Genomic DNA, 11,999 nt, shown 5'->3' on the forward strand with positions numbered 1-11,999 from the left:
TCTGAAGTTCATGGTGCTGGCTTTTTCCTCTGAACTAAGTGAATGATATTTGTATGCTGAATTAAAGTAAGCTTGTCAACCCCTTCACCTTACTTTCCTTAGTTAAGCAGATCAAAAGAACCTGTGCTATTGGCAGCTTTCTGGGTGCTGGCTGTGGGTGGATCTTACACCCCCACAGAAGCCGCTAGCCGGATTGTTGGAAGAGTATACTCCTTGAGCTTAAATTATCATGAACTCAAGGGTGGGCAACATGTGGCCTTCTAGGTCCTCAGGTGTGACCCTTTGACAGAATCCAAACTTCTTAGAAGAAATCCCCTAAATAAAAGGATTTTTTTTCTGTAAAACTTGGACTCAGTCAAAAGGCCACACTCAAGGACCTAGAGGGCCATGTGTGGCCCCAAGACTGCGGGTTCCCTACCCCTGACCTCGACCCTGACCACTCATGTGTCAACACACTCATGTGTGTTGGTAAGCAAAATGGGCTCCTTAGCACTTAGTTCAACAAGTGATTGAAGAATTTGGCTTTTGTTTTGAGTAATATTCATTTGATACAAATGAATAAGGGCATGGTGAGGAAAAGGAGGAACTATCAAAATTATCAATGCTTTCAGCTCTGTGGCATTTTAAAATTTGCAAGAAACCTTCACCTTAGCAGGCCTGCGAGGTGTGTAGCTTGAAAATAGGCTCACAGGACCATAGATATAGAGCTGGAGGAGACCTCACTGGCCATCGGGTCAAACCTCCCCACTTTACAGATGAAGAAACTGAGGTTCAGGACATTAAGTGGCTTGCTCAGGGTCACAGAGGTGGTAAATCTCAGATGAGGCATTTGGATTCAAGTGACTTGGTTCTAAAACCAATGCTCCCACAACTCCATTAGTATGCCATTGTAAAGATGAGGAAACTGAAACTCAAAGAGGGGAAGGGAAGAGAAAGGGGATAAGTATTTATTTGGAATCTGCTTGGCACCGTGCTGGGCACTGCACAAAGCACTTTTACAAATGTTGGTTCATTTGATTCTCAGGACAACTCTGCCAGGGGGGAGCTATTATTATCCCCATATTAAAGATGAACAGAGGTGAAGTGACTTGCCCAGGGCCACACAGCCAGTAAGTGTCTGAGGCCAAATTTGAACTCAGGTCTTCCTGACTCCAGAGCCAGCATTCTTGGCACTACCTACTATAGCCAAATCCAGGATTCTGGTCCCTGAACTACCTTGCCTCTTGAAACAGCATGAATGCCCAACAGAAGAAATGAAGCAAAGTCCCTAGGGAAATCATCTTCTCTCTTGTATGCACATCCCCCACTAAAGTCTAGCCACTGGTAAAGCTCTGAGCATTGGAGCCAACTTTTTAACTTCAGACCTGGAAGGTAGCTAAATGGTCAGATCTGGGTACCTGCAGCAATCTATTAGGACTTTGCAGAAGGACGCTGTGGTTTACACACTGTCAGAGGCCCGGGGGCACTGGCCAATACTGTCTAAAAAGAGAACCTTTGGATTCAGAATTGTTACCACCACCACCCCTGCTATCAGAGACCCTGTCTCAAGTTGTGTCCTAGGGGGACACAGATGAATTCTGTCAGCAGCATCTGACCTGAGAATGAGGTGGGAACCCAGACAATGACTTCATTGGAAACCTCAGCATTTCTGACTCGGTCTATCCCTAGTGCTCTCTAGTTCCAGACAGCAGCCTGGAGATCTAGGGTGGGGGAACTGATCTTTCAGGCAGGTTTCCCAGATAAAACTATGCTCTAGAATTCTTGTCTGAACAGATTATTGCAAAGTAATTCCCCCTGTGCCCTAAATAGTGGGTGCAAATCAAAGATGTGACAAAAACAGCTAGTTCTCTTGTCTTTGAGTCATTTCAGTCATGTCCCCATGACCCACCCCATCGTGGGGGTTTTCTTGGCAAAGATACTGGAGTGCTTTGTCATTTCCTTCTCTAGCCCATTTTACAGATGAGGAAACTGAGGAAAACAGGGTGAAGTGACTTACCCAGGGTCAGACAGCTGGGAAGTTTCTGAGGCCACATTCGAACTCAGGAAGATTTCTTCCTAATTTGAAGCCCAGTACTTGGCACTGTACCACATAGCTTGGAAAGAAGCAAAGAATGGGGAAAGATTTTAAGGTGTAGAGCAGAGAATGCCCAAGCTGGTCAAGACTTCAGGGAGCTGAGTGGCAGAGCTGGGAAGGAACCTAGAACATAGAACATAGAGGGAGGAGCTGTACATAATGATAATGATGATAAGAGCTTTTATTTTATTTTATTTTATTTATTTATATAACATTAAAATTTGCAAAGCACTTTACAAATGTTATCTCATTTGAGTCTCAGAACAACTCTTTATCCCCATTTTAAGGATGAGGAAACTGAGACTGAGAGAAAGTAGGTGGTTTGCTTATGACGACCCCAATAATATGTGTCGAGTGGGTCATGATAGTGGCCAGAGAACCAGCCTCCTGGGTCAGGTGACCAAGAATTCAATCCTGCCTCTGACTAGCACTGGCTGTGTGATTGGGGAGAAGTCACTTAACCTCCTAGTGCCCAAGGAGTAGAGAAGGTGATGACTTTCATTAGGAGAGAAAGGTATTTCACTGGGGAGATTTACACAAACACACACACACACACACACACACACACACACACACACACACCTCTATGCAATACAAAACATACATATAAGCATATGCATATTCAAAGGGTCAGAGGAACGTTCAGAAGCTTGGTCTTCCAGATCACAATCTTAACATTAAGGCTCCTGCCAGCCATGACATCCCAAATGGACGAATTCACTCTCATCACACAGAACCATGGACAACGATCGGCTGCAAAGCAGCCTTCAGTTGACAGACTTCATTTCGAACATTAGGCACATTGACTTCCTTGGCCTTGCACTGGGGGAGAACAAGCTTCTTGAAAGCCCCTGTTGGATAAGGTTTGGCTACACCAGACGTGTTTTTTCTGGGCCAGACAGAATAATTGAAACTATGAAAAACACAAATTGAATTCTGCCCAAAATCTGAAGTCATTTCATTGACCAAACGAATTCTGTCAAGGCCTCTGATGCTTTCCTTCTTCCCCCAAATGAAACTATTCTGTTGATATAGTGTATTCATTCAATGTGGCTCTGCAGTGACTTCAGAGAGAGCTCCTTTAGAGAGGCTTCAGCACGCAGGGAGCTGGGGGAAAGTGTGGGCAACAAAGGAAAGTCTTGGGGAGGAGGGAAGGCAGGGAAGGAGGCAAAATGGGACAGGGCAATATAACTGCAGCCTTCACTCAGGATCTCTACTCTGCCTGCTTGGGGCAGCCATCAAAAGCAAATACCCAAAACCAAACATTAACAAATAAAGGCTGAATGCAGCCAAGTGAAAAAGAGCAGGAGAATGAATGTTGGCAGGCACCATCTTTGATTGGGGTGGGGAGGGGCACTGGGGTTAGCTCTGAGCCCCCGGGTAGTCTGTACCACACCAAACCAAAAACAAGAACAGAACAAACACAAAGTCCTTGTCCCCTGAGAGAAGGAAGTAGAAAGAGTTTGGCTGGAGAATCTGTCTCCTGACCCTCTTCTAAAGACATGACCTAATGTGGGTCTTTGTACTAGGTACCCTAAGGACACGGTCTTCATCTACAATTTCACCAATCCAGTTGGGAAGGAGTATGCCTAAGGTCACGCTCATAGCCAGGTTCAGGGGCAGGATTCAAAACTAGGGCCATTAACCGCAGGCCTAGGGCTCTTTCCACCAAGCTAGGTTTCTCCCTAGGTGTTACTGGGCAAAAGGCCAAGGATATGCAAGGATGATTCCCATATTGGACACTTAATAGCTGTGCAACCCCAGGCAAGTCACCAACCTTCTCTGGACTTGTTTGCTCATCTGTAAAATAAAAAGTTAGACTTAATCTGCCAACTGGGATCCTGGAGGCAGCCAGGTACCATCATTGGTGGGTCTGCAATATGGAAGACCTGAGTTCAAATCCAGCTTCAGATATGTATTAGCTGTGAATCCCTAGGCAAGTCATCTAACCTGTCTACCTCAGTTTACTCATTTGTAAAAAGGGAGAATAATAGCACTTAGCTCCCTGGTTTTGTGAAGGTCAAATGAGATATTTGTAAAGTGCTTAGCTCAGTGCCTGGCACATAAGAAGCGCTTAGCAAATACTTGTTTCCTTCTTTCTTTTTAGGCAGGTTGAGGGTGGAGGAAGGTAGGGAGAGTGCTGCCCTCTCAGCTCCCCTTCAGTTAGCATTTCTTAGCTCCTCTGATGGGTCCAAAGCCGCCCAGGCAGTCAGTAGCCCAGCTGAAATTCTTTCTGAATTTCTCTCCCTAGCTGTTTTGGCACAAAGGTAGTTTAAAATAGCAGTTTAAAGTCAGAATAAAAAGGAAAGGTGCCTAGAACAGCCTTCAGGGGCTGGGAGGAGATAAAAGGCTTGGGAAACCCAGGATGTAGGAGGGCCTGAGGCCAGAAACAAACTTCCAGAGAGGTCAGAGACATCTCAATGGGCACCTTCCAGCTGAGGCTGGCTGACTGCTGGCTGGGGACCGCATGGGGGTGATGCTCAAGTCACTGTGGGTCATGCCTGAGAATTCTTCAGGTTTGAAGATCCAGGATTCTAATTAGGCGGTAGTTCATCAGTTAATTCTAAAGATGATTTCAGAAACAATTTGGATTCACTCCAACTAACTGGTGGAGACACTAAGGAGCACAGGAAAAACAGACTTCAAGTTGGAATAGGCCTTAAAGGCCAATCAGTCCAGTGGTCTCATTTCACAGATGAGGAAATTTAGGCTCTTTGGCTCATCTGAGGTTTCATAGGTGATTGACCTGAAATCACAATTTCTTTCTGCTTCACCATGAAGGTAAGGGCTGTTTCAGTTGTGATCATTCAGAGGAGCTTCTCAGAATTAGAAATTTTTTTCCCAGGCTGTAAAATACCCAGAGAGTGACTTGTTCAATGTCACAGAGCCAGTAAATGTGTTAGGTAGGATTTCAATCCTGACTTCATTCTTGACTCTGTGCCACCATGGAAGCAGACTTCTTCAGCGGTAAGAGCCTGGGCCTGTAATGAGAGGACCCAGCTCTGATTCTCACCTGTACGACTTGCTACCTGTGTGACCTTACACAAGTCCCTTCCCTGTTGGGTTGCTGAGACTGTCACTGAACACACTGTTTATTATGCTGCCTTGTACAAGTATACATGTTCTAAATCCCATATCACCATGCTGCCCATTCATTTCATGAGTGGCTATCTACTCTAAATCATCCCTGACATGAGGGCAAGGTCCAGCTTCCATTAGGATAAATGAATGAACAAAATATAGATACAAAAGGCTTGAGGAAGTTTTCTTCTATGTCAGGCATTGAGTTAAGCTCCAAGGATACAAAGAGAGATGAAAACTCAGTCTCTGCCCTCAAGGAGCTCCCATGGTAAAGGGGGAGACAACACACAAGCAACCACGTACATACAAGCTATACACAGTGTAAATCAGAGGTGCCAATGAGGTCTGACCAAGTCTCCTAATGGGGCGGGCTCTGGAAACAGAGACTGTGTGTCCAATCCAGGCCCTTTCTAAGCCATATCCTACAAGGTATTGCTAACAGTGTTTCAAGGTTCAATCCATGAAGGTAAGAGAATAAGTATTTATATAATGCCTACTATGCTGGAAGCATATTTATCACATTCATTTCTTATGGCAACTCTGGGAGGTGGGTACCATTACTATTCCTATTTTACAGATGAGGAAACTGAGGCAGGCAGAGACCTTCCCAGGATCACACAGCTAGGAAGTGTCTGAGGTTAGATCTGAATCCAGGTCTTTCTGACTCTAGGTCCAGCGCTCTAACCACTGCACCACCAGTTGCCTCTGGTTGAGAGAATCTTGGCCCCCTAAACTCCTATTACATGGACTGTCTCTGCCAGCATCTCTGACCAGTGCCCATGAAATCAGTCACAGTCCCAGAGACTCCAAGAAAACCTGCTTTTAGAGACCATGAAATGGATCAAAGGGTAAGCCAGTCCTTCGCCTCCTGGGAACTTCCCCATTTCCTGCAACTATTCACTGCCATCATTTCCCAAGGCATCCACAACCAAGGATGTCTCAGGAGGTCTACATGGCTAACAAAGACTCTATGTCCCAGCCCTGGCCTCAGTCATTCTCTGGGAGCTGACTTGAGCACCACATAGGGTCTGTATGTGGGAGGAATAGAGGAATAGAGGGGGCATCTTGATGCAGTGATTAGGATGGGCTCATGATGGTTGTCCTTTAAAAGCTGCCCATGTGCATCCATTCCTTGGTTTCTGATAAATAGCCCACATACTGTAGATTTGGCAAAGGAAGTCAAAGTAGTGGGAGACTCCCAGGGGTGCATTTCTTAGGGTTATAGTGAAAAAGAAAAAAAGAACATAATTATTTAGTGCCTGGCATCTCTCCTCCCCGAGATATGTGAAAGTGTCTCAATACGGCCCCTATTCACCGCATCCTGGCCTAATGCTCGGCATGGGGGAAGTTGCTAAGAGACACTTTTTGCTTCTGTGAATTCATATCATCCCATCATTGCAGTATCAGTGTAGAGTGGAAAGAGACCTGGAGCTATCTGGTCCAGCTCCTTTATTTTACAGATGGGCACACTGAGACCTGAGGAGGTTAAATCACTTGCCTAGGGTCACACAGGATTAGGTTTACGGTTGGCAGAGTCAAGATTTCAGCCTCCATCCTCTGACTCCCAATGAAGCTTTCTCTCCATGGCACCCCACCATCTCCAGTGGTGATTCTCTGTAGAGCTGGCCTTCCAGTCTAATCAGGATCACTGATGAAGTGCCCAGGATGTGCTCTTAATGGATCTGGGATCTCCTGGATTTGGAGGCTCCCTGCAGTGAGACAGAATACATGGCTCTCATGCCTGTCCACTCCATGCACCCCCTCTCCTTCCCTTCAATATGTTCATTGCAGGGGGTCTGCACACCATCTTGGAGAACTGTCTCATGTTCTCCTGAGGGGCCCAGTGGATTATGCCGGGTGGCCATTGGCTGGCCCTTGTCCTTGACATATAATGAGCCCATCTTTGATTTCAATCCTACATTTTGTTGACGACATCACTTCCTTCAACTTTTCATCAATACTACTTATTTATCATGTGTTGCAGCTTGCTCATCTTCCACCATGTCCATGCACAGGGTCCTATGATTCTGCTCATATGGGGGGGTGGGGGAGAGGAAGAGAGAGGGAGAAAGTGAGGCACAGAGAGGGAAGAGGAGGGGGAGAGAGAGAGTCAGAGAAAGATCAAGAGAGAGAGGGAGAGATGGAAAGGGGAAAGGAGAAGAGAGAGGGAGGAAAGATAGAGGGGGGAGAGAGAGCACAGAGAGAGTGAGGGAGAGACAAAGACAGAGGGGAGGGAGAGAGAGAGGGAGAGATGGAAAGGGGGAAGGAGAAGAGAGGAGGAGGAAAGATAGAGAGGGAGAAAGAGGAGGAAGAGGGAGTGAGGGAAGGGGGAGAGAGAGGGAGAGACAAAGAGGGAGGAAGGGAGGGAAAGAGAGAGAGGGAGAGACAGAAAGAAAGACAGAGACAGACAGAGAAAGAGAGACACAGAGAGACAGAGACAGATGACAGAGACAGATAGAGGCAGAGAGAAGAGGGTAAGAGAGACAGAGAGGGGAAGAGGGAGGGAGGCACAGACAGAGACAGGCACACAAGCACACAGACAGACAAGGACACAGACAGAGGACAGACACACAGAGAGGGGACAAAGAAAAAAGAAAAGAAAGGAAAAAAAAGAGAAAAAGAAAGGAAAGACAATCAAAGAAAAATGAAAAAAACAGCTGCAATCTACCTCTTGGCACCTTTCCCTCATCACTCCTGGTTCTGCCCTCTGGGCCTAAGCAGAACAAAGTTGATCCCTCCTCATCTGACAGCCCTTCAGACACCTGAGCACTGTTAGAATCCTGCTCTCACCCTCTCTTCTCCAGGCTTAAGCTCCCCAGGCCCTACAATTAATCATAAGTAGGATGGCCTGGAGGGTCTTCGTCACCCCTCCCAATAAGAGGCAGTGCTGCATGATGGGTAGAGTGCTGGACACAGAGCTGGAAGACCTGACTTTGAAACCCTCCTTAAAGACTTACTAGCTCTGGAAACCTGGCAAATTACTCGGCCTCTCAGCTTGTTTCCTAATCTGTAAAATGGGATAACAGCTCTGCTTACCTCATGGTTTTTTGGTGAGATTCAAATGAAATAATATAAATTAGGCACTTGGCAAAATGCCAAAGTGCTATAGAAATCAGAATTATTCTTACGTTTGCCCTCCTCTGAACATCCTCCTGCTTATTAATCAATAAACATTCATTAGGTGCCTACCATGTTGCAGGCATTGTGTTAAGTGCTGGGGATACAAAAAGAAGCAAAAGACCGTCCCTGCCCTCAAGGAGCTCACAATCTAATGTGGGAGATAACAAGCAAACACATAAAAAACCCAGTCAAATACAGGATAAGAAGGAAATAATTATCAGAAGGAAGGTGCTGGAACCAAAAAGGGATGGGAATGGCTTTCTGTAGGACGGACTTAGAGGGAAACTCGTGGTTGCCATTGGTTCTCTTCCAAAATGAAGGGTGAATAACAATGAAGGACACCAAGGAAGTCTGTATTGGTGCAGAGGAGACACAGTGTTCCAGGCATTCTTTACATCCTTCCCATGCTGTGATTCCCAGAGCTGGCCCCAGGCCCCTAATGGGGGCTCATCACTTTCCAAGCCCCAGATGCAAGGCTCCTCTGTGTTGCTTCTTGCAGTCGCTGCCCCATGACACTGGAGATTTGTATACAGCTTTTGGTGCATTACAACTGTCATCCTATGGGCCGCCCCTCAGGAAGCAAGGGGCTCCCCTTCCTTGGAAGTCCTTAGCAGAGACTGAATTCTGACTGTGGTGGGGGCAGAGCAGGGGGGCAGCACTGGGTGATTTGTAGAGGGGACTCTTGTTAATGTGGGAGGATGTGAATCAGATAACCTCAGATTATTTTCTTCTGATAGATTCTGGGGTTTGTAAAATAGGGATAACGGGGAGCTCATACAGCTCAGAGTTGACAAGAACCACTAAGACTATCTTGCACAATCCTCTCATCTGACTAAGGCCTAAGGAGGAGATGACTGCATTGGTCACAGAGGAAGTACATTCCAGAGCCTAGATTTAAATTCAGGCCCTTGAACTCAAAATTCAGGGCTCCATCCAGTATCTTTACCATACTTGGATCCCTGACCTCCTAGAGTGGGTAAGAGGCAAGCATTGAGATATCATTTTATACCTATCAGATTGGCTAAAGTGATTGAAGGGCAAAGCAGCAAATGTTGGAGGGGATGTGGAAAAATTGGGACACCAATTCATTGTTGGTGGAATTGTGAACTGATACAACCATTTTGCAGAGCTATCTGAAATTGTGCCCAAAGAGTTATTAAACTGCCTAGATCCTTTGACCCAGCAATACCACTACTTGGTCTATTTTCAAAGATGACTAGGGAAAAAGGAAAAAAAACATCTAGATGTTCTAAGATGCCTATAGACCTCTTTTTGTGGTGACAAAGAACTGGAAATTGTAAGGATGCCCATCAATAATGGAATGTCTGAACAAGTTGGGGTATATGATTGTGATGGAATACTACTGTGCTATTAGAAATAATGAGCTCAATGATCTTAGAAAAATATGGAAAGACTTGCACTAAATAATGAAGAGTGAAAAGAGCAGAACCAAGCGAACATTGTATACAGTAACAGTAATATTGTTTTAAGAACAACTTTGAACGATTGAATCATTTTGAATATTAAAAATACCCAAATTTACTATAAAGGACATATGAAGCAAGACAATATCTGCATCCAGAGAAAGAAGTGATAAATAGAAGCATATATAGAATGATTTTACACACCCACCTACCCACACCCTCCGTACACTTACATATGTATACATACATACATATTTACACCTAATGGTAGTCACCTCTAGGATGGGAGTGAGGAGGAAGAAAAAAAGGAAAAGAATAAAGAAATTTATATGATAACTTTATTATATTTTTAAAAGGAACAGCAATTTGTACGTAATAGATATGCAGTTTTATGTGCAATCATTTTAAAAATTATACTGTGTTATAAAAATGTGTGCTTTATTACATAATTTAAAAATATGATAAAATAAAATAAAAAAATAAGGCTGCCTCATCCCCTACTTAGGTATGTGACTCTGGGCAAATACCAAACTCCATGAGCCTCATTGTATCTCCAGCCCCTGGAACATTGCCTGGTGTGTAGTAGGGTTTAAATATGTTTTTGACTGATGGATTGATTTTATAGAGAGAGAAATGAGGCCTAGGTGAGATTAGGGAACATGCAGTATGCCGCATTGGTAAGAAAAGGCAGACGTGCAATGGAAAGTGAGGTCAGCTATCAGTGGCTGAATATGAAACATTGACTTTTTGTGGAAGAGCCAGGAGACAGGGCTGTATCACAGAGCAAGGTCATCTACTTAGAGTAACTGGACAATCCTGAATTGGAAAGGCATTTGATCAGGAAAAGGTGGCTAGAGCTACAGATAAAGCCAATTATTCTGAAAGACAGAGCCTGGTACACATTAAGCACTTAATAAAGGCTTTTTGACCAGTAGATTAGAAGGAGAGGGATGGGCAGGAAGAATCCTGTTAGGATGTCATTACAATGCTCCTTTATTACCACTTCCCCAGAAGGGTATTCACCAATGGGGAGAATGAATGAACAAATTGTGGCAGATTATCAATGGGATATTATCTGCACCCTAAGAAATGATGAACACTAAGCATTCAGAGAAGCAAAGGAAGACTTTGATGGATTGATGGAGAATGATGCCAGAAGAATCTGGAAGACAGTAAAAACAGTGGGCTGCTATCCATTTTTATTATTAAATGCTTCCTGATGCATAGTTTATTATATGTGTCAAGCTCTGACCCTCCTAAAGCACCTTCCTCTCAGGGCTGTTGAGAGGATGAAATGAGATATTTATAAAAGACAGCACAGTGCCTGGCACAGAGTGGTTGCTTAATAAATGTTTGTACTCCCACCTTCTTTTTTTTTTTAAATATTTTCAATTCATAGAACAAAGCAAGCATTTCTGTAAGCCTCCCCTCTTAGCAGATTTGAAGCTTTGTTTTTCCTTCCTTCCTTCCTTCCTTCCTTCCTTCCTTCCTTCCTTCCTTCCTTCCTTCCTTCCTTCCTTCCTTCCTTCCTTTTATTTACAAATAAAAGCAAACCTTGTTTGGGAGAGAGATGATGTCATTGATCTAGAATTTTTGGTAAACAGACTTTAAAATAATGAAGACAGCGCATCAGCCTTTAGCAAATGTACCTTCATCTCTCTGTCACTCTTTGAATAAACCTGTCAGATCTAATGGCTGCCTGGTGAGTTTTGTCAATGCCAAGCTTAGCACCCAGAGGCCCATGGGAGAGAGCCACCACTTAGGCTGCCTATCAAGTCATATTTTCTCATCATTTGATGGCTAAGATGTGGGCTATTTTCTTAAGTGACAATTCAAAAGACCTTACATTAGCCATCATTTAAGATGGAAAATAGAGCCAGTTGATTTGTTGGCTCTCCATAACATAAGACCACAGATTTAGCATTAGAAAGCACTTTTGGAGTCATGTAATCCACCCCCTCACTTAATGGAGGAGGAAGCTAAGACCCATGAAGGTTGTGTGACTTTCTCAAGGTCACAGGGTAGTATAGGGAAGAGAGAAGATTCAATCCTGGGTCCTCTGAGTTTAAATCAAACTCTCTTTTAACTACATCATGCTGCCTACCAGAGAAATATGTCAATGGCAGGTAGGCCAGATTAGATGGCTGGGCCCCAGGGGCTAGAGAAGTCTGCCAAAGTTGAGTAATGTAACCAGAATGGACTTTGTTTTCTTTGAATGACTCAGCTTACCTCATTGAGCTTCCCTGGACACTGGGGCTTGCTCTTCTGGGGCAGGAAGCCCAGCGACCATGCCAGGAATC

Source organism: Trichosurus vulpecula, chromosome 3 (genome assembly GCF_011100635.1).
Source record: "Trichosurus vulpecula isolate mTriVul1 chromosome 3, mTriVul1.pri, whole genome shotgun sequence".
In the NCBI taxonomy this organism is placed as follows: domain Eukaryota; kingdom Metazoa; phylum Chordata; class Mammalia; order Diprotodontia; family Phalangeridae; genus Trichosurus; species Trichosurus vulpecula.